Source organism: Cebus imitator, unplaced genomic scaffold (genome assembly GCF_001604975.1).
Source record: "Cebus imitator isolate Cc_AM_T3 unplaced genomic scaffold, Cebus_imitator-1.0 Scaffold1, whole genome shotgun sequence".
Lineage (NCBI taxonomy): Eukaryota > Metazoa > Chordata > Mammalia > Primates > Cebidae > Cebus > Cebus imitator.
The window spans coordinates 4,558,634-4,582,908 of record NW_016107316.1 but is presented as its reverse complement, the minus strand read 5'-3'; the positions used below and the strand labels follow the sequence as shown (position 1 = coordinate 4,582,908).

The 24,275-nt window shown below is 40.7% G+C and overlaps 1 long non-coding RNA gene across 1 annotated transcript; it reads left to right on the top strand.

Annotated features, from left to right (window-relative positions):
• Nucleotides 1–8,564: 8,564 nt before the first annotated feature.
• LOC119470992 lies at nucleotides 8,565–23,818 on the top strand. The gene is made up of 3 exons (XR_005199982.1): nucleotides 8,565–8,755; nucleotides 21,914–22,324; nucleotides 23,703–23,818. It is a non-coding gene; the product is annotated as an uncharacterized LOC119470992 (long non-coding RNA).
• Nucleotides 23,819–24,275: the final 457 nt, after the last annotated feature.

Genomic DNA, 24,275 nt, shown 5'->3' with positions numbered 1-24,275 from the left:
GTACACAGATAATTTTCAAGGGAACAGGACAGTACTTGTTAATGATAATCAGACTCCAGTTCAACTTCACCTCTACCAGTTAAGTACTGGGATCATCTGTCATACAATTCACTTCTAGAAGCCTCAGTTTTCTCATCTGTTAAGTGGGAGCTAAAAGGTGGACCTAGTGAAATTGCGTTAGAATTGGAAGGTGATGTGGATAGGGTCCCTCACAGGAACATAACACTCAGTTATTATTATATAATTTTTTAAGTTTCCTTTGCTTAAAATGCTGCTACCAGTAGAAATCCTTTTAAGGAATTTTCCTAGATGCCCTCCTTCTCCTATAACCTATACACAAACTGTCCACAAAATGGAATTTCTCTGTGCATGAGCCCAGTTGCATTTTATGATATTAACCGTCTTCATCTCTCCAATAATATTGAACATCTCTAACCTGTATTGCAGTGCTTGTCCTTTTTCCTAACAGAAGGTGAACTCACTTCGAGATGGCCAGCCTACAGTGCAGAAATCAGAGCTCCTGGTAGATGCTTAATAAGTGGATATTCAGTACATTAATGAGTTCACTGATAAGTGTTGCTCCCAAAGGTTAATGCTTTTTGGCTTTCGATAGAGAGTACTTCATTTGCCTCTGTGATTGCACTTAAAGTAACACGTCAACTATGTATTATTTACGCAAATCTCTTTGCATCCATAGGACTAAGTGTATAGTAACAGACCTGCTCTGTGTGGAACAACGTTTGCAATGCTGTTAAGGTTACTGTATGACTGTGAAAAAAGCATCATAATGATTTGATATATTTGGTTGGGGGCGTAAGAAAATTTTATTTGCTGGAATTTCTAGATTGGTAGGGAGGCACAAGGGCCTGGGAAGAGGTAGACACCTCCCAGGAGAAAGACGCAGTCAGAATGTCAGATGCTGAGAAGACTGGGTTTGGAAGTCTGTCCAGTGGGAGAGGTGGTGCCTGCAAGCATTTCAAAAGCCACACAAGGTGATGAGAGTCTGAATCCTGAGAAATATTGACTGAACACAGAATAGGCTTAGTTCAAGTAGATTTTTTTTAAATGAAAATTATTTAAGGGGTAGAATGTTGGACCCAGTTTTGGGACACAGATCCAAGAAGGTAAGTGTAATTACTGTAGAAATGAAAGTGAACAGTAAGAAGAAAGGCTTGAATTCTCAGAATTGTCCTCAGGAGTCTGGATGCATCAAATTATGAAACCGGGTGTGTGAGCCAAATCACCTAAACCCTAGACAAGTAAGATGACTCCAAATGACATCTGGGCTGCACATGTGTAGAGCTTTTTATACTGTGCAAAACACTTTTATTTAGCACACATTTTTGGGCCCCCACCCTGAACCAGGTCCTTGGCCAAGCATCGACAATTCAAAGATTAACAGAGTCCTTGCTCGGACTGTGAAGATGCTTCCTCACAGACAGATCAGGCAGATGGTGTCATTGCATATTGATGTACATTCGCTTGAATGTGAAATAACCATTTGCATTTGTAAGCACAGCAGGCGGTAGAAAGTGGATCAGGAATCTAAGAGAAGAGTAACAGAGGGAGATGAGGGCCTTACCATCTTGGTTACTTCACAGAAAACTTGAGTGGGTGCCAAGGTCTGTGTCATTAGCTCTACTTTGAGGATAAAAAGTGAAAGCCCAGGGGATGGAAATTACTTGCCCACGGCCCCACACCTCAGTGGTAGCAATAGAGAGAGAATCAGAGACAGGAATTCCAGAACCCGTATTACCAGTAAGTTCCTCTTTTGCAAATCCAAGATAACATGGAAATGAGGGGTAAAGCAAGTGACTTTAAAGAACACCTATTACATGCCTGAGAGTTTCCATTCATGATTGACATTTTTCAGAATACATGAACGAACACAAGTATGTTCATAAATATGAAAAGGTAATTTTATTATCCTGCTGTTGTTACTAATGCATAGGTTTTCTTTTTTTTTCTTTGGCTTTCTTTCATATTTCGACTTCACGTTAACTCTTCTGTATTTTCCTTTATTTTATACGCATTCTTTCACTGAATTCATTCATTCATTCAATTTGCATCTATTTTCTAGGTACCAGTTAGCGTCAAGTACTATAGTAGATGCTGGGAACAAAAAGGCTAATAAAAAGAAAAACAAAGATTTCTTACCTCCTACTGTTTCTATTCTAATGGGAGGAGGTCAATAATAAGCACATAAGGAAATAAAATATATAATATGTTAAAAAGTAGGTAGAGTGGGGAAAATAAAGTAGGAGAGTGGGGAAAAACAATGCAGGGCAGGGAGAGGCGTGGTGGAAACAGCTGGTATGCAATTTTAAATAGAGTGGGCTGGGAATAGATATACAAATACGTGTATAGAACTTTTGACACTGTTTTGCAAAAATAGCATAATTATAGGCATGCTTCTTCTACTTCTTTCTTTTTTCAATCAATAATACCTTGTGGAAATCTCTCCCAAGTCAATTGTTTCAGCTCTTATTAGTTCCTTTGAATGCCTGTATAATACTCTAAAGTGTGAGTACACCAAATAGTATTCAGTCATTCGCAATTGATGGACATCCTTGCATTATCTCATTTAATCCTCATAAAAGACCGGGTCATTGAAGAAGAAACCAATGGACTTGCAGCCAGTGTTTACATTTCTAACAGTACAAACGAGTGCTTTCTAAACTTTGATTTCTAATTGACAAACAATAATTGTACATATTTATGGGGTACAATGTGATATTTTGAAATATGTATACATTATGGGATTATTAAATCGAGCTAATTAACATATCCTCACCTCACATACTTATCTTTTTTTCTGATGTGAACATTTAAAATCTAATCTTTTAGAAATTTTGAAATGTACCTTACATTATTATTAACTAGAGTCACCATACTCTGTGCAATAGATCTGAAAAACGTATTCCTCCTGGATAACTGAATTACTAACCCTTTCGCCAGCATCTCCCCTTTTCCCCCTTGTTCTGCCGCCTCCAATAACCACCATTCTACTCTCCAGTTTTATGAATTCAACTTTCTCTACATACGCATGAGATCATGAAGTATTTATCTTTCTATGCCAGCTTATTTTGCTAAGCATAATGTCTTCCAGGTTCATTTATATTGTCGCAAATATCAGGAAAATTTCCTTCTCTTTTAAGGTTGAATAGTGCTTCGTTTTGTACACACACAGGCACACATCCCATATTTTCTTTATTTGATAGGAAGTGCTGGGAAGGGAAGAGCATGGTCCCTTTAAATAATATGGAAGGGGGGAAAGGGAAGTGCTGGATAGAGGAGGGCGTGGTCCCTGATTAGGGCTCCACCCCCACGGACCTAGGTGAGGACACGTATTTCCTCCAAATGTTGCGTTTCCTGAGACCACCCTGGCCTGCCACGGCCACATCCTGTGCTCATAAAACCCCAGAGACCCTAGCAGGCAGACATACAAGCTGCTGGATGTGAGAGAAGCGCATCAGCAGAGGAACACACAGGCAGCTGGACGTTGAGAGGAGCACACCGACAGGCACCGGCATGCTGGCAGGTCACCAACCAGCAGAACCACACAGTTTGGCTGGGGCAGTGGGAGGAGAGCCCAAGCCACTGCTGGCCCAACTCCAGGGGAAAACCTTCCCACTCCATCCCCTCTTAACTTCCCCCATCTGCTCAGAGCCACCTCCGCTCAGTAAAACCTTGCACTCACTCTCCAAGCCCACGTGTGATCCAATTCTTCCAGTGCACCAAGGCCAAAACTTGAGATACAGAAAGCCCTCTGTCTTTTTAAGAAGGTAGAGGGGTTTAACTGAGCTAGTTAACAGAAGCCACCTATGCATGGTAAAACAAAGAGCAAAACTAAAAGAGCGTCCTCTAACACACATCCGCTGGGGCTTCAGGAGCTGCAAACATTCAGGCCTCGACACAGCCTGCACGTCTGTGTGCTCCCCTAGAGATTTGAGCAGTGGGGCACTGAAGAAGCTAGCCCCGTGTCCTGCAAGGGGGAGAGGGGAAACTTTTCCATTTCATATTCATCTGTTGATGGACACTGAGGTTGATTCCATACTTTGGCTACTGTGAATAGTGCTACAATGAACATGGGAGTGTAAATATCTCTCATGTATACAGATTTCATTTTTTTTATATATATATATCCAAAAAGGGAATTGCTGGATCACATGATAGTTTTATATTTAGCTTTCTGAGGAAATTCCATTCTGTTTTCTACAGCGGCTGTACTGATTGACGTTCTTACCAGTAGTATGTAAGGGTCCTCTTTTCTCCACATCTTCACCAACATTGATTGTTTTTGGTCTTTTTGATGAAATCACTCTAACAGGTAATATTTTATCATGGGTCTAATTTGTATTTCTCTGCTGATTATTGATGTTGGTCTTTCTTTCTTTCTCTTTCTTTCCTTCGTTTTCTTTCTTTCCCTTTCTTTCTCCCCCTCCCTACCCTTTTTTTTTTGACAGAGTCTGCTCCGTTGCCCAGGCTGGAGTAGCACAATCTCGGCTCACCGCAACCTCCGCCTCCTGGGTTCAAGCAATTCCCCTGCCTCAGCCTCCTGAGTAACTAGGATTACAGGTGCGCACCACTACACCCAGCTAATTTTTGTATTTTTAGTAGAGGCAGGGTTTCACCATGTTGGTCAGTCTGGTCTCGAACTCCTGACCTTGAGATCCACCCACCTCCGCCTCCCAAAGTACTGGGATTGTAGGATTTTTTTCTTTTTCTTGTTGGCCTTATTTTGGGAAATGAGTGCTTTGAATGTAACCATGCAGGACTTCCAGTATTGGAGAAAGAAGAATCTCTGTTCTTTGGTTCCCTTAATGTGTTCTCACACTGTTTTTACCTCATAAACTTGAGGTTTGTTTTGTTCTTTTTTCTTGGGTGAAGCTCTTATATGGACTAGAAGTTGTAAGAATCTAAAATCAAGTAAAACAAATAGCAACATCAGAAAAGGTCTTAGAAGTTAGCTGGTTCCGTTCCCTCCATTTCTGAATGCGCAAGACAGAAACCTACACATAAGAAAGGACTCCTCAAGGTCACACATGCTGTTTGTAACAAAATTCAAAGAATATGTTTGTCTCTTGAATTCTAGTGCCCTTTCCCCTACACTTGATACTCAAAGTGGGGTCCATGGACCATCCATATTGGCCTAAGCTGGGAGTTTGTTAGACACTCAGAATCTGAGCCCTTTTTCCAGACCTACTGATTAGATTCTTCATTTTGGAAATACCCTAATGTGATTCATATAGACACTACAGCATGAGAACTCTTCCCAGAGGAAAGGGGAAAACACCTGATAATCAGCTTACCTAGGGGATGGACACGAAGTGTGTGCGTTTGGGGTGGGGGACGGGGTGTGGGTGTATGAGGGTGTGAGACACAGACGCAAGAACCTCAGTATGGTATTGTCTGGAAAGACAGGCAAATTCAAAAATAATAATAATAAATACCTTCACTTCTTCCCCTTTCTTTCACGCAAAATTTCTAAGTAGTTTTCAAGAGGCATATGTATCTCAGATGAATCCCTAGGATGAGATTTTATATTTGGCATGGAATTAGGCACACTTATGTTGCTTTTTACCAAACCACAGACCCATCAGAAAAGGACAACAAAGGAACAAATCGTGCTTTTTGTTAATGAAACTGTGCTTTGCTCCTTTGCTCTTGGAGTATCAGCATGAACAAGGAATTGCAAGAAAATATGGAGTGGGAGGTAGAAGATCTGTATTTCAGAATATATGTAGCGCATTTTCGAAAGAAAATTAGTTCCTAGTTTTCTCAGAAGGGAGAGAGATACTCTATTGTTGGGAGGCAAGAGTAAACACATTTTTTCTCCTCTTTCAAATAGTCTGTCATTTACCTTTTAGCATTACACATTCCTATGGAGAATTTTTACCCCAGAAATAAAAACAACCTATGTTCTCTCCACATGAAAAACCCACATTTTTTTAAATGATCTATCTCCTGTCCCGGAGCACTATTGCTAATAGCATCTCCATGAACCCTTACATCATGAGTTTTTATGTAGCTGAAACTATCTACTCCAATCTAGCCTTAGAAAAGTTATTTTTTGCAAGTGTGTTCTAAATTATAACTCCCATATTTTTGAAGCATTCCTTTTGGGTTCCTATATAAATGGTAGGCTGAAAACCTGTTTTCAGGGAAAAAGACCAAAAAAAAAAAAAAAACAAAAAAAACCACAAAAACAAGAACAGAAAACAAGCAACAAAATATTGTTTAAAAATATTTTATTTGGATCTACTCTTCCATCTACTTTGTGCTAACTATCTGAGGTTTAAGGAAAACAATGTCTCCAGGAAGAGCTTTTTATTCTCATAATGGAGATGAAGACTTAGAGCTGAAGCAGGTCAATTAACTTGTCGCACTGTCAAGCCAGGACTAGAAGCAAAAGCCACGTATGCACAAGGCTCAGGTCCTCACACCACACAACCCAAGCTGCGTCCAGGGCACCTGACTTCCAACAGCCACTGTGGAACACAATCAAGGGAACGAAATCCCCTTGGGAGGGAGCAGATGACAAGGCAGGTGAGGGGACATAGGCGTTTTCCTGGATGGGTCCCTTGGGGTTCTGGGAAACCATGACCACAAATCAGAATGCCTGCCCAGCATTGTGTAACTGCAGTTCAGAACCAGAAAGGTCTCCTTCCTTTAGGAAAGGCTCCAGCAGGCCTCTCATGAAAAACCACTTTTCTGGACCTTGTTTCTTGAGCTCAAGTTGCATGGAAGAATTGAACTTGGAGATTCCAGCTGGCTTGAGGAATGGATGGCCAGCAAGTTCTTAACAAAGCAATCCCACTTCCTCTCTGTAGTGTCCATTTGAACTAGACAAAATGCTCATTTTGCCAGAGATGACTCCCTGGTCTAGGCTGGCTGCTTGGAAAAGCCCTCTCAGACAGCAGCTGTAAATCACTACGCAGTCACTCTCTGCAAGCCCCATCACAGCCACAGTGCAAAGAGTGATTTATCAGGCAGCTTCCAACACAGCTTAAGTTTTGGAGGCAGGGGAAAGATGCCAAAAGGCTTTCAAAGCTGAGCCAGGATCCCCCAAAAGAAGGAAGCAGGAGAGACATTTCGAGGAGGGGCCTAACCAGCTGCTGGAGCATCTGCAGAGAGCGAGTTACTCCTCCAGGGAGCTGGGAGCTGGCATCTGGCAACCTTTCTTCCCTCCTTCTGTTTTGTGTTTGGAAATGGAAATCCTGGGGCGGTCCAATCAGGAGACAAGAATGCTCCCTCCCTCTCCCCTCCCTGGAAACCCATCCCCCCATGCTTCCTTAGACAGGAAACTAAATTGCTGGGATGGGCCACCCTAATTGCTACTCTTTTAATAACTTGGTTCACTCCTTGAAGTTTCTGTAAACATCTTGAAATTCCTGTAGTTAAGGGGAGGAAGGGAAGCACCATATGACTCGCAGACCAGCCCCTCTAATGCAGTGAACTGGCTTCTGAGGAGTCAGAGAAGAATGAGTCAGTCAACACAGTCCCCCTGCAGCCCTCCTCTCCACAGCCCCCAAAAGATCCTGGAACTTAGCTTCACAGGTGTCCACTGGACTTCCTCCTGCCGCCTGCACCTGGAAGACTTACATGGTACTCTCTTCCTCCTAACTACCTGGATACACTCATAGGATGCTCACACACTCCACACTGGCACTGGCAAGGCACCACAAAGGCAGCCTGATATTCCACCTTTTCCTTCACATTATGATCCTTGGAAAGGACCCATAGAAGTTATTTCGTTAAATAAATAATTCTGAGAGCACCCAGAGAAGTTAAGAGATGTTGTCAGAGCACAGACCCCAGGACCGGCCTCATTGCCCAGACAAGCCTTCCCCAGAGGCACTCGCCTGCTGTCCTAGAGAGTGCTGGTCTTTTCCATAGCCACCCATCAGGTTTCAGATCTGGGATTTTCAGAGCCAGCATTTCTCTGTGACATCAAGGAAGACTTTTCCATCTTCCTCCATATGGAGTGAACAAGTGACAACAACTATATGAAAACCAACAGAGTAGGAGGGAATTGGGAAAGACACATGACTTCCTCAGGCCCCTTCTGTGTCTTTCAACTTCTGTCCTTTTTGTACAATTATTTTGTTTTATGGGGGTTTAGAAATTTAGACGCTGTGGTTTGTCAGAAGTCAGAAGTCAGATAACTTGGTGCAGGTGTAGGTGAGAGGCCTGAGAGGTGTTTGCTGCGTGGTAGCAGAAACAGGACGTTTTCTATTTCTCCTGTTATAGAAAAGCCACCGGTGTAAATTCCCCTCTCCAGGAGGGGACTGGGCTGGGGCTAGGCACACTGTCCCAGTGGCAACACAGCCAGTGTCAGGGTACGGAGGCTCTCGTAGCACTATGTGAGGCACTGAGCAGCAAGGGAGGGAGGCATTGCCAACTCCAAGAAGACCAAATATAGCAGGTCCTTGAATAACGTCATTTTGTTCATTATAATATTGATGAGAAAAAAAAATCAATTCCTGGTCAGGGCTGTGTCTCTGTGGAGTCTGCACATTCCCCCATGCGTGCATGGGTTTTCTCTGGGTACTCCGATTTCCTCCCACATCCCAAAGCTGCGCACCGGAGGTGGCGACTGGCGCGTCTACATGGTCCTTGTGTGAGTGCATCTGGGGGTGCATGTGAGTTTGCCCTGCACTGGGAGGGTGTCCGGTCCAGGGCTGGTTTCCATCCTGCACCCTGTTTCCAGCACAGGTTCTGGCCTCTCATGACCCTAAGCTGGAATTAGTGGGTAATTAATTCTCTTACTTGTTTTTATTCATCTGTCTTAGACATATGCATAGCTCACATTTGTTTCCATGTTTAATATTAGACATGTGTTGGCCTTTATTTACAAGTTGGCGATGATTTTGTGATCAGAAATAAGCCATAGAAACTTAATTCTTGTTTCTATCAATTCACCCATGGGAAAATTGGTTGAGCTTAAAGTCTCGATTTCCAAGAGCCTATTGATGAGGGTAGGGTATATCTTCTGAAAACATCAATGCCGAACACTTTAAGTCCCAAGAAGGGTTTCAATGAGAATTTTAATTCAATTTCAACCAGTGTCTAAGTGTTATTACATATTTTTCTGTCTTCTTAAATAATGCTATGTTTTCCTTATGGTGCAGGGTCATCTTAGAAAATAAATATTTATGGAGGAGTTCACTATAAATATAAATATTCTCGGATTTTTGGACATTTTTATGTTTTGTGACCTTCTACCATTTTTGCTCCAAAATCACATTTTTGTATTCATAGAAAAATAACAGGAAGAGAGGAAGCACAGTGTATCAGTGGAAAACTAGACTGGGATTGTAAGCACTGGCTTCCAGTGCCAGCAGTTCTGGATGTTATAAGGGCTTACTACACAGGAACCAATCCAAAGGGGTCAGTAGCAGTTTCAGAGCAGGATCCCAGACTCAGGTGGACCTGAGTTTGGGATGAAAGCACATCAGAAACCAGAAAAGTAATTTTTTCAGTAGGTCTTGGGCACTACCGGGTGTCCTCAATTATCTTCCAAGGCTGACAGGTAAGTTGGTCTTTGGTGGTTGGAGTTATCTGACATGGCCAGTGGCAGCAGGGATCAACCCAAGAAGGAAACTTCTCAGTGAAGCGATGTGTTATGGGCCAAGAGATTTAGCATAACAAGTAAGGCATGGTTAGTATTATTTTAATATAGAAAATGTTGGCAGAGACTGTCTTAACTCTGAAACTTTCGGGTTCAAGACATTCTGGGACATTAGTCATGAAAGGTAGAACTGGGTTCTAAGGACAGAAAATGAAGGGTGAGAAAGCCTAAATAGAGTAGGATAGTTGGTAAGGAGGCTGAGCTGATCACGAGGGTCACCCCAGCAGGGGATCTCTAATGCCCAACTCACAAAAGATGTGGTTTAAGGACACATCAGTCCTAGATGGATGGAGGAGGATGATGGTAAAGGTGCCCATATGAAGGCTGCTGGGTCCTGGAGGATTAGAAATGACTTAGCTTTAAGATCACGACCAATGCTTCAGACTTTGCAGGCAGGCAGGCCCCTGGGTTTGAATTCTGCCCATATCATTTTTCATATGGGCAGAATTCAAACCCAGGGTCCCACCTTATGACTTCAGGCACATTATCTAAATTCTCTAAGTCACGATTTTCTTATCCAGAAAATTAGTATCAGTTCTATCTCAAAGGGATGAGTTTAAAGACGGGTCACAATTGTGTTGGTGTGAAGTGATGGAAGAAGGAGGTGGAGGAGAAGGAAGGCGGAGGGGGAAGGAGGGTTCAGCTGCGGCGGTGGAGTAGGCAGTTTGGGAGCTACGTGGTACCAAGGCTCCCCTAGGTAGGGAAGTGACACAGTGAATGTCAGCAGGACACATTTCAGGTCCCACCTTTGCACCTCATCCTCAGGGTAGAAATTCTAAGATACTTTGTCTTCCAGTTCAGGACTGATTCAGGAACTCTGTGCAGTGAAAGAAGATTCCAGCTGCAAGAGTCTGCGGCAACGTTGGGGCAGACAATGTTTACAATATAGATATTTTACTGATAAAATAAAGCATAATGATGTGTGATTAGCCTTAATTTAATACTTAGGACATTTATGTTTCTCTGCAATATTATGAGAACATATTTAAAAAGATATGTCTTACTGCAAGCGTTGAATGCAAAATAGATTTAAAAAATGAGGTTGACATACCTTTGCTATACAGACCTCATCTTTTAAAGTATTGTTTCTACATTTTAAGCCTTTGGTTGACAATTGTCACAGGTGAGTAGTGGAGGAACAGATGTTATTTGGAAGGAAAATCAGGACTTTTAACGTAGTAGTTACGATTGTTTAATAAGAAACCTGGTGTCTTTGTTAATTATGCTGTGATCATGTAAAATATACCCTGCATTTCTTTCAGATTGTCAATGTTCCATAGAGGGCATCGGAGGAAAGAGTGATTCTACCAAAATGAAATTAGCTTTTGCATTCATCTGTACCTGGGAGAGCTCCTGGCACATAACAGAGAGAGAATGCAGTACCAAGAGAACAGACTGGGAGGTCAGACAGACCTGCTTCCATCCCAGTTTTATGCTGACCAACCAGCTCACTGACTGCCCGGCTTGGGGCCAGTTGCTTGACCTCTCTAAACTTGAAGTTCATATACGTAAAATAAGACAATAAAACATCCTAAGAAGGTAGAAGATGTGAGTCATTTTGCTCTCAATGCCTACCATTGAGCCTGGCAAACATTCAATAACTAGTTTCTTACTCAAAGTGAATTTATTTAAGTGAACCATGTGTATTTTCTAGAAAATTAATGCCGATTAATCCCTTTAAGTTCCAAGAAGAGTTTCCATGAGAATTTTAATTCAATTTCAACCAGTGTCTGTGTTATTACATATTTTTCTGTCTTCCTAAATAATGCTATGTTTTCTTTATGGCTCAGGGTTATCTTAGAAAATAATAAATATTTATGGAGGCATTCACTATAAATATAAATATTCTCAGGTTTTTGGACACTTTTATGATTTGTGACCTTATGACATTTTAGCTCCAACATTACATTTTTATCTTCAGACAAAAATACTTTCCTGAACAAGAAGAGAGAAAGTACAGTGTGTTAGTAAAAAGAAATGAGACTGAGGGTTGTAAGCACTGGCTTCCACTGCCAGCCATTCTGGATGTCATATTCTCATCTGGAAAAAAAAAAAAAGAAAAAAGGTAAACAAATATCTAGAAGAGTCATTTCGGTTGTTCCTATATTCTGTTCTGTTTGTGTACATCATTTTTCTCTCTGAAGCATTTTACTGGCCACCCTGAGGAGCTCAAAGCCAGTGTTTCAAAGGAGGCCAAATGATAAGGAGGGTTTTTTTTGTGAAGCAATTCAGGCAAAGGCAGTGGCAAGAATCTGATGCGGGTCTCTGTGTAGAAAGAGGAAGTACATGGGCGATTTGCATATTTGGTTATCCAAACAATTTTTCCAGGTTGTTGCATATTAACTAGAGAAATCTCTTCTACTTAACCTTCAGTCTAAAAGACCCCCTCCCAGACAAAACCACCACAGACGCTTTTTTAATCAGCATCTTCTTTAATAGAAAAAGAATCAAGGCACTTTCCTCTAACATTAAACTGATGTAAAGATTTGAACAAAAAGCAAGGATGCAAGTAAAAATAAAAGCAAAATGAAAGAAAGGTAATGAGGACACTGAAATTTGAAGAGAAAGACCTAGTGACAGAGACAGAGGAGCAGAAAAGGAAAAATTAAAAAAGGAAAGGAAAGCGATTCAGACTACAAACTGAAAGAGACCTTGACTATTTTCAAATTAAGCCTGTCTTTTTTCCCATAATAACAGTTACTTCATATCCTCTCAAAGCTGGCATGTTTCTCTTGGGAAGATAAATCCTCTCTGGCAAGCTCGCCACATTCGAGCTGAAGCAGGAAGCCCCAGTCATCATCACATTATGCAATCCTGCGTCCGGCCAATAATTGCCTATCTGACATGCTAGCCTCCCACATTCCTGAGATTCATCTAGAACAGCCAGATTAGATTAGCGTGTATTTTCAGCTAGCCGACATCACCCTTAGCTGGTGTGTCTCCTTTTGTCAGCCAAGGCTCTCCTGTTTTGCTCTGCCCTGTTGAATTTGTCCATACCCAGGGCAGCAAGTTCTTCCTATGGAAAGAAGGAAAGACAGATCTTTAGAGGGGACAGGCTTTATCCCAAGCCCCTATTACCAAAAAGTGTTGTATGATGAAACTCTGTGACCACAAAGCAACTGAAAGCAGCAAGAAACATCCAGGTGCCTAAATCGTCATTCCAGCTTAAGAATGCGTAACTGACATCATGTTGTACAAAGAACACAAGTGAAAGTTTAGAAAAATGTGGCTTGAGCCCTGTGTCTGCCACCCATTTGCTGTGTGATTTGAGATGTTTCTTCACTTTTCTAAGCTGCAGTCTCTTCATCCATAAGTTAGGCACAATAATAGACACTTCATCAGGTTATTGAAATGATCAAATGAGATGATGTCACCCTTGGACCATATTTTCCCATCAATAAATGCTATTAATATATGCTGGGTATTTGTCAAGCATTGCCCTAATGTTTGTATTTCCCTTCCTGTGTTCTGTGATAGCATTTAGCATAGTGTGCTGTAATTGTGTATGCATGCTCTTCTAACATAGCAGCAGTGCTGTGTGCCTTCATCCGGAGCCTACCAGAGGGAGTGGAAATCCAGCAATCATTGCATTTGCATTCAATATCCAAGAACAGAAAGAAAAAAGGAGAGAGGGTGAATTAAACAAAGAGAAAGGCAGGACGAAAGGAAGAGAGGGAGGGAGGGAGGGAGAAAAGGAAGGGAGGAAACCCCATGACTAAGCAGTCAGCCAAGCTAGGGTTAGAGTAAATGGATTCACCTTCAACACTTGATTCTCCCCTACTGTCTATGGACCACACTATTTTAACCAGCTGAGCTTCCTCACTGAACAGCATTTGCCATTCTACTTTTGTCACCATGCTTTTATTCATGTGGACCCCATGCCTGGGATATTTTCCATCCTTATCACTCGCTCTTCCAAATCTCCCCAACTTACAATAGTTGGCACTGTGGGCTTCTTTTGGGGATCCTCTCTTGACTACTCTAGGCCACACAATGACTAATTTCAATGATTCTACTTTTTAGTCTATTTCATGGCCTAATCATCTCTGCCCAGGGCATTATTCTGCAAATCCCACAGCTACGGTTCTGAGAAGAATGCTCTTGGCATGACCTACACTCTTCGGTCTTGGGAGGCTGGGGTCTGTAGAACTGGGCCTCAGATAAGTGCTAAGTCCTTCAGATGTTTGTACAGAGGAGACAGATTTTTCTGTCAATGGAATCAACAGTTAACATACTGCACTGAGACACCATGTTGCAAGATGCACCTCTGGTGAAGGAGAATTGTGGGTGCTACCCAGACTCCAGGTTGGGTTTCCCAGCACTGCCTTGCCTCAGGCCCTGCCTTAGGAAATAGCATTTCTGCCACACCTCTGTGTGTAAGGAGGGTAGAGCTGCTGTAACTAAGTACCACAAATCAGATAGCTTCAAACAACAAAAATCTAGCCTCTTACAGATTTGGAGGGAAGATGCAAGTCTAAAGTTGTGGTATCCATGGACCATGCTCCCTCTGAAATCTGTGGGGGATCCTTCCTCACCTCTTCCTAGGTTCTGGTGGTTCTTTGGCTTGTAGCTGCATCACTTTGGTCCTCCAGTGTTCACGTGGCATTCTCCCTGTGTGTCTCTAACATGGATGTCTTCACATGGACATTTTCTGATGAGGACGGCGTCATATTAGGTACGGAGCCTGTCCTACTGTGGCATGACCTCATGTGAACTAATTACACCTGCCACCACCCTATTTCTAAATAAGATCACATTCACAAGTACTGGGAGTTAGGGCTTCAACATATCTTTTTGAAAGGGAACACAATTCAATCCATAACTCACTGAATTGTATAGCAAAGCCAAGAAGGCCAAGAGGTACTGAAACAAACATCAGAATCAAAAGAAAGGAAGAGCGGGTGGAGTGACTTCAGAGAGGCCAAGAAGTTACTACGAGTGGCTTTTAGGGCTCATTTTGATTGGCCTCCTGCTGAGTGGTGAGGCCTGATTCAAGGGCACAGAAAGAGAACACCAGTTAAGTGTCTTGTCATACGCAAGTACCTGTTGAAGGTCCTCTCTGAGCTACGTACTCTGACCACAGTGACCTGTAGTTTAAAGTGTGTGTTTAATGCCTAGGAGCCCCACAGAATAGGGGGAGGGGAGAACAGTGGAAGCAGAGATGACTATCAACTCTCATTAGCCCTGTGGGAGGTGAAAACTAAAAAGATTGTCTCATATGCATAATAAATTTGGAAAATTGACTGGACTCAACCTCTCTTTAAAAATAATTTATTAATTACCCAGCCTTTAGAGTCTCACTTTACTGAGTCCTACAATTTGCAAATTAACTATTGGCCCCAGTTGGTCCATTGAAGGGATAATGAGTATTAAAGAGAACCTGGTCTCTGAAGTTGACTGATGAATCATGATGATTATCAGTGATTCACACCTCTTGCATCTTCAAAGGGCATCCCCCATGCACCAGCAGAGGACTCAATCCCCAGGTTTTCAAGTGGAGTTTGGCAGTTAAGGTAGGGCTTGGGGCTCCTAGTGGGACCACCAAGGGAGAGGATCTGGAAGAATGTGGATGGGAGGAGCATGGTATCCACAGCTTCAGCTCCTGCATTTGATATCTATTAGACACGACCTGATGAAGGGCACTCTGGGAATGTTCTCCTAGGACCAACCAAGAAGAGCACCATTTGGTGGCCTTTAAAATATGTGCCTTTAACTGCCTTTCCTGAGGCCAGGTGGCTGTGCCAGGATTTGGTAGCACTTTGAACACACTTCTGTGTTCAGGGTCAGCAAGTTCATTCCAAAAGTGGCGTATTCTGTAAGTTAACTAAGAATTAGTTGTCAATAGCTATGTCATTGACAATGAGTCCTTGAGTGCCTTGAGAACTGCATCTAGCAGAGAAAACATTAACAGAATTCCTTTTCTTTCCTCTAATAAAGACCACTGACAGCAGGAGACACAGGGTGAGGGATCCCTGGAGGTAAAAGAAGAAATTGTGCTAAAAAATGTACAACTAGCAAGTGCAACTAAAACCCACATCAGCGGATACTAACACAAGAGAACTAGCTTTTGGTTATCAGGGGCACAGTTTGGCAACACAGTAACAAGAGTTACAATTTACTGAGCACCCAGGATGTCTCTGTTTCTTACTGGATATGTTGCAGATTCAACTCTGAAAGGCTGATATTATTATCTTCAAAGTTTATTTGTTTTAAATATGAAGATCCTGGGCTTACACTGGTGACATAACTTTCTTCAAGTCACACTCAGTCCAATTGCCAGAGCTGCGAAGTGAAACCACCTCTAGTCACCCCTAAGCTCTGTAGTCTGATGGAGGACAAAGGACTTTGAGTTCTACTTGATATTAATTTGAATAGGTGTTCCCCACAGAGCAAGTCCTCAGCATACATTTATTGAAAATTGAATGGTCCACCCTGCAGCCAGGTAACAGTGCTGAACAAACTCCGGTGGGATGACAGAAGGGTTACATGCCCACCAGCTTCCAAGGGCAACTTTATGCCCCAGGGCACTTGGCAGAGCTGCTCTTGACACCTTTCAAGAGGTTTTGCAGGTCCAGGATGCTGCCGTGCTATAAATCAGCAACTGGTTTATTTTCCAACAGTGATTGTGGAATTTGAAGCTCAAATGTATATAATCATCATCCTTAATACATGTGCTTTGTACTCCTACAACGTTTTCCATCTTCAAAGTGTCTTATGAACATTAACTAATTAATTTAGGCTACATATTGTGCCAAGGCCCAGAGGGCTTAAACTGCTCAGATCTGGGATGGGCCCTGTTGATAGTAATTACAAGGAACATGTTAGGCATCCTTTCACTTAATATATATTGGTGCAGCATGTCATCACAATGCCATCATCCCCACTACAGACATTGCCCAGACATTGCCTGACCCTGGCCCTGTGGGTTAGGCCTATACTTGGGGATAAAAAGAAACAAAAGCCAGAGGTCCAAGCAAGTGATGCACTGGGAGCTACCAAACATATAGTGCTTAACAATAAAATAAAATAAGGCTTCCCATGAATTTATTTGTTCAAATGGGTCACATTCAAATGTCCATTGTACAAATGAAGAAATGAGAGGCGGTAAAGTGACAAATTCACATGCATTTATGCTATAAGGCAGGCTCTAATTTCCTAACTCTCTCAGTATTATTTTTTGTGTCAAATAGAATAATTGAAATTATTTCTGTAACATAAAACTTGATAAATGAGGAATGAAAAGTAGAAATAACCGATACTAGAGACATTCAGAGACAAGAGGTAAAATTTCCTTTTGTACATGAAGAAGATTCCTGAAGATCAATTTTGCGTTGGGCCTTATTATTGTATTTAATGATTTTATCAAGGCATACTTTACATAAATGGGCTGCATGCAACTATAGTATACAATGCAATAAGTTTTGATGTATGCACAGCACCACTGTCAAGATAATAAGCATATCCATCACTTCTCAAAGTTTCCCAGTGCCTCTTTGTAAATCCTTCTGGCTGCCCCTTCCCCACCCCCATGACCAGGCAATCATTGATCTGTTTTCTATCACTGCAGATTAGTTTGCATTTTCTAGGACATAATAGAAATGGATTCCTATACAGTCATGTGCTGCATAATGATATTTTAGTGAAGGATGTAAGATGGTGGTCCTATGAAATTATACTGCTCTGCTTTTGACTGTGCCTTTTCTATGTTTAGATACACAAATACAGTCAGGAGTTGCTTAAAAATGGGAATATGTTCTGAGAACTGCTTCCTTAGACAATTTCATCCTTGAGTAGACATCACAGTGTACAGACCTAGATGGTATAGCCTACTACACATCTAGGCTATATGGTAGAGCCTATTGCTCCTACGATTACAAATTTGTGCGACAGGTTGTACTGAATACTGTAGGCAACTGTAACACAATGGTAAGTATTTATGAATCTAAACATACCCAAACATAGAAAAGACACAAGAAGTATATGGCATAGAAGATGCAAAAGGATACCCCTGTACAGGGCACTCGCCATGAATGGAGATTGCAGGACTAGACGTTGCTCTGGGCGTCAGTAAGTGGTGAGTGAATGAGAGGCCTGGGACATTACTGAACTACTCTAGTCTTTATGAACACAGTATCCTTTAGCTACACCAAATTTATAGAACAGCATTTTTCTTTCTTCAATTATAAATTCACCTTGGTCCATTGTAATTTGTTTACTTTATAAACATTTAATATTTTTAACTTTTTGACATTTTTGTAATAACACTTAGCTTAAGACACAAACGCATTGTACAGCTATAAGAAGTATTTTCTTTATATTCTTATTCTAAACACATTTTTCTATTTTTAAATGTTTTTATTTTTATTGTTTTACTTTTTAAACTTTTTTGTTTAAAATGAAGACACAAACACAGTCTAGGCTTACACAGGATCATGATCATCAATATCACTGTCTTCCATCTCCACATCTTGTTCTCCTGGAAGATCTTCTAGGGAAAACACACATGGAGCTGTCATCTCCTATGAGAACAATGCCTTCTTCTAGATACCTCCTCCAGGACCTGACTGAGGCTGTTTTACAGTTAACTTTTAAAAATATGCAAGTAGAAGGAGTATACTCTACAATAATGATAAAACCAGTAACATTGTCATTTATTATCAAGTATTATATATTGTACATAATTGTATGTTACACTTTTATATAACTAGCAGCACAGTAGGTTCGTTTACACCAGCATCACAACAAACATGTGAACAGCACATTGCACTCACACCTTAGGAGGGCTATAACAGCATTAGGTGATAGGATTTTTTCAGCTCCATTATAATCTTGTGGGACCACTGTCATATATGTGGTCCATCATTAACTGAAACATTGTTATCCAGTGCATGACTACAGTATGTTTATCTGGCTTCTTTCATTGGGTGTAATTATTTTGAGATTTCTCTATGCAGTTGTGTTCATTCCTTATTACCACTGGGTAGTATTACATCTTATGGATATAGCACTATTTGTTTATCCATTCACTTCCTGATAAACATTTAGATTGTTTCCAGTTTTTATCTATTGCAAGTAACATTGTGATTAGTATTTGTATTTTGTATAAATCTTTGCATGGGCACATGCTTTCATTTTTCTTGGGAAAATACCTAGGAGTAAAATGGCTGGGACGTGTGGTAAGCGAATGTTTATTTCAGAAACAGTTAATGGAATTCCCAGAGTAGCTGAACCACACTGTACATTCTCACAACCAGTATATGAAGATTCTAGTTGCTCTGCAGCTTTGCCAGTACTTGGTATAGTCGGTCCTTTTAATTTGTAGACATTCTTATGAATATATATTAGTAGCTCATGATTTTAATTTGCATTTCCCTAACTAAAAATGTCGAGCATTTTGGAAATGTTTATTTGCCATCCAAATATATTGAACATTCCTGCATGATCAAACTCTCATCACTTTAAAAAATTGAGGCGTCTTTTTGTTCATGAATTTTGAGATGTATAAAGGGTTTGTGTGTGTATGTGCTATTGCATATCACTCTCAGATATGTGATTTGCAAATATCGTCTCCCTCCCAGCCTATAGTTTTTATTATGTTAATACTTTTATTTTTGTGTGCAATTTGTTAGGTTTTGTGCAATTCATTTTTTTGTGCAAGTACACGCTAATGTTCACACAAGGATGAAATCACCTAAGGATGCATTTCTCAGAACATCTCCAAATACCTGAGAACGTACACCAAATCATCAATTATTTTTCCCCCAATTCCAATATCATTGGTGTTCTGGAACTGGCTTGAAACCACTTTCAAGGACCAATTTTTAAATGTTTCGGGATTTTGCAAACTGATTATTAAATGCAGTCATTACTAAAAATTAAATTACATAAATTTATAGTTAAATTATATTAAAAATAAAGGAATAAACACTCAAAAATTGTCACTTTCTAATTACTTTACTACAGTTACCATTATTTACATGGGTAAGGTTGTAACTGTATGTTGGAAATACCACAAAATGGTGTGCCATTCACCATTTCTTCATAACTCAGCATTCAGCACGCCCATGTTGGTAGGCTGAAATCAGCCATTGAGTATATATTTATGCCATGAACATGGCTTGATTTATTGTTTTGCTGATTATCTAGGCTTAATAAAATTATGGAAAAAATGTTAGTGTAGATTAAACATACATGTGTGACATGTCTATTTCTGAAACACTATGAATAAACATTGTGAGTATTGTGAGTAAATACTCTTCCAGCATTTGAGAACAATAATCCAATTCAGCAAAAAAGTCACTCACATTGTTGACAAATGGGTGAAGTCTAGACATGCATATTTATTGTTTTACTTTGAGATTTCTTGTTAAGATAAATGAAAATATCAACTAACGTTCTTGTTGGAACTATACTGGTCTGTCAACTGAATCCATATTTTGTCCAGCGACACAGGAGTTTGGCAAAAACCAGCAAAAGCATTCAATGAGAAGCAATTGCCTCTTTGGAATTTGCAGCAAAATGTTTTGTATATTATTATTATTATTATTTATGTGTAAATTGTGTGCTACATATACCTTATATCAGCAAATTTAGATATACTTTTTCAGAGAGGCAAATGTCAAATATTTACCAGAATAACACTGTTCAAAATTCTATTTTTTATGAGCCACTCTACATACACATACCTTGCCTTTTCCATATTGGCTGGTGATTTGGAGACTCTGTGCTCTTTCAGAAAGCAGAAGATTGAAGGACAAAATGAATTGCTTATTGTGTTTTCCTGGCTAAATATTTTTTGAAGTAATGCAGTTACAGTAAAATTATTGCCTGAGAAGAGACAATATAGTAAGTGAGACTGACCATGCCAGGGCAATTCCACATGGAAGGCCAAAGAAGCGGGACTGTGTGGCTCATTTATTTACCAAGTTATTACTGACTTTGTAATTATCACTCTGCCCTAAGTATGTCTAAAAGCAGGGAAACCACTAGTTTTGCATTCTGTTTACAATGAGAGATTAGTTATTGCTTCAAAAATAGTGACCAACGTGCATGAAACATTGGACCCTTGGCAAGTTTTATAATTAAAGATACCCAGTGACTCTTGATTTATGTTCATTTCAGGCTACTTTGTTTGCTGCTAAGGCAGCAAAGTCATTTTTTTGACTGAAATGTGAAACATGTGTGTCATGGATTTCAGCAGTCATTTAAAGATGTAACCCCTGTCCCCATACACACAGAGTGAGGGAGAGAAATCCTAATGACTTCAGCAGAGCAAACAGGCTATGCCCCTCTGGAGGCAAATAATTCATAAAACATCAAAGGAATGGGATAAAACAGAACTTGCAGAATTGTGTACAATCAGAACCTTATACTGTACTTAGGAACCCACCCTTACTGATCACTCCTACTAAGGTTTATGACCAGTTCTGTATTCTTATATCCTTTAATATCCCCTGTAAAATTTAAGGGAGGCTTTTTCTGGAGTTAAAATCCATAGGCTAAAATGATACATGCTTTCAGCAATGCAGTGCTTGGTTGATGGCTGTTTTTTATTCATTTTCTTTTCTTTTTTTTAGACAGAGTCTCTTTCTGTCACCCAGGCTGGAGTGCAGGGTGTGATCTCAGCTCACAGCAACCTCCGCCTCCGGGATTCAAGTAATTCTCCTGTCTCAGCTTCCCGAGTAGCTAGGACTACAGCCACATGCCACCACGGCCAGCTAAGTTTTTGAATTTTTAGTAGAGAGAGCGTTTCACCATGTTAGCCAGGATGGTCTTGATCTCCTGATCTTGCGATCTGCCGGCCTTGGTCTCTCAAAGTGCTGGGATTACAGGTATGAGCCACCATATCTGGCTTTTTTCTCATTTTCTACTACATTTTTTAGAACTCTGAGATATATATTTAACATCTTCCAATGGTTTAAGTACCTCTTCATATATATATATATATATATATGTGTGTGTGTGTGTGTGTGTGTGTGTGTGTGTATGTATATATATAAAGTCATATATATGTGTGTCTTTAGGAAGTTATTAATCCTGACTTATATTCTTGTCTATATTAAAGCAGAAATGAAAAGACATCTCTTAGGGGTTTTGTGAAAGTATTTGGCCCATCACAAAGCATATTCTTAAAAGAATTTTCTGTCTTACTTTCTTCCTTCCTCTTTGCCTCTTGTCCTTCCTGTTCACCCTCATTCCTTAATTTCTTCCTTTCCTTCATTCTAAGTTCTGTAATATATAAATTATTATGATTGTAGTAATTACTCCAAGGCTTCTCAGGTCAAGTTTCATTGTGTTGCTCTAAGCAAGACGTGCCTGAGCTGTGAACTCACCGCTGGGAAGAGATCTCACCATGGGACCCCAGCCAGAAGGAAACGCTTGGGGCAGAGAAGGGGAGCTGCCTCCTGGAACTTCACCCTCCAATGGGATGGGGGACCTGGAGGACAGGAAGCCCAATCTAGCTACAAAGCTCCAAAGGAAATGACAACAGCCAGGATCAACACAGTCTCCCAAAGAATCCAGCAAACAGAACTGTGTACATCACATGCCTCACTGTGCTCTAGGCCTGAAGAAGAAGACAAGAATCAGAGAAGTCCTTGTCCTCAAGAAGCTCCCTGCTTAAAGACCAAGATGTACAACCATTCAAATGCACAAAGCCAGAGAGTGTTACAGCAGAGGTAGGCATTTCAGGTGAGCCTGAATACAGCATTTTCTGGTAAGTACTATGGCAGGTAAAATGTAAAAATCTAAGACATCTAAGACAACCAAGTGGACTTCTGGCCAAAGATCAAAGACAGTACAAAAGCTGTGAGTTTAGGAGCCAAGCAGTACTCCAAAATCCAGGTGTGATATCAGACAAAAGATGATCTCATAGCCCAGGGACAGACGATTATTGCTTTACATAACATTTAGGGAAAGACTATTGAGTCACGTAAGAGCAATAATAAAAATAGTAGCAATAGTGATAATATTCACAAATGACATTTAATAGCACCTGCACTGTAACAAGCACTATTTCAGATAATTCAGGTTAAGCATCGCTAATGCTCACAGCAAATGCATGAGTTATCTTTTAGTTCTACTTTGTCTGGGTAGAGAAACAGGGACAAAGAGGAAAAGGGGAATGCAATCTAGCTTACACAGCTCATTGGTAGCAAAACTGGAAATCGTCACCAGGTTTGCCTGGCTTCAAAGCTACTGTTCTGTCTTCTAGGAAACCCTTAAATATTTCTGGCCCTGAATCCATGGAGACCATGGGCTTGGGTAGGATATCTTAGCATAAAGACAAAGAGGAAAGATGGAGAAACAGAAATAAATTTGATGTTGAAATTTGTTTTTTTGTAGACAAAATGTAGAAATCCAGTGTTTAGAACCAGAGTACACATTTAGAAAACATTGAAATCATTAAGTCTGGTACTTACCCACCCCACGCCAAGAGATTAATATTGCCCAAGTAGTTTCTACCTCATTGACAAAGAGTTTGTAGGACAGTGAGTCTTGCAGGAACGTCCCCTAGAGAAGTCATAGGAGGTTAGCATGTCCATAAGCCTATTGTTAATATCTAGAGGCCTTCTCAAAGACAAGCTGGCTTGGCTGGAGCAGCTGAGAGCACACCCTGTACTTATTTTTAACATTCTTTAATGTTTTCAGATGAGCACAGCTCTGAAATAGAAAGGCTGACCCATTTCAATGACATTTTCCCAAGGACGTCATAATATTGTGTGTTTGTCTTCCCTTTACCCCAGTTAGAGTCCCAGTGTCCCTGAACTAAAGGAAACTTCCTTGCAGGCAGATAAATGGCAGGCAGTGTGACTGGGTTTAATAATATGTCACCTCTACAGTTACACTTTTCACTCCATGAGCCTCAGTCACCTATAAAATATCAGCACCCTGCAGAAAGAAGCCAGCGTGTTTGTGTGCCATCCATGTTCAAGGGCACACATGGAACCCAGGAGGAAAAACAGAGTGCAGGATAATTGATGGAGCCACAGAGAAGCCAGAAGAATATTAACTAAGGAGATTTCTCACATTGCATTGCATCACGATTTTTGTCTTTCGCTTTTAACAGATAAGGGAGGAAACTCAGAAGTACCGAGTCATTTCCCCAAGCTCACAGGGCAACTAGATGGTAGCGCCACAGTCTCTCAGTGGTTGCTGAATGGAGAGGTATTTGGCAAGATCTAAATGTCCAATCTTTCTGAAAATACAAACTACACAGTTTTAGTTTATGTTTCTTCTGTTTCTTTTTCTCCTGTAAAACAGTAGAGTGTACATTTGTGAGTATTCCCATGTGTCTCCAGGAAAGGTTTGAAGTATAAGACTTAAGTGACTTGAAAGAAGAAAACACAATAAAACCACAACAATAACAAGTAGTCTTGAGTTTGCTAATGGTCCTGGTTCTGTCTCTGTTCAAAGTTCCATGAGTTTTGTGACCAGTGGGTACCATATTCCTGATGGCCAGCCAGTTGGATGTATGAGTGAATTCCTCTTCGGTGCTAGTTAATATTTCCTAGATAAGGGATATTCCCTAAGCCTCCTGGTTTGTGTGGGGCCATACTGTCTAGGCTGCCATGCTGCTTGTTCTGATGTTGTCACTGATATTTCCAGAAAGATCTCTGTCTGCCCCTGCTCCAAGACACAC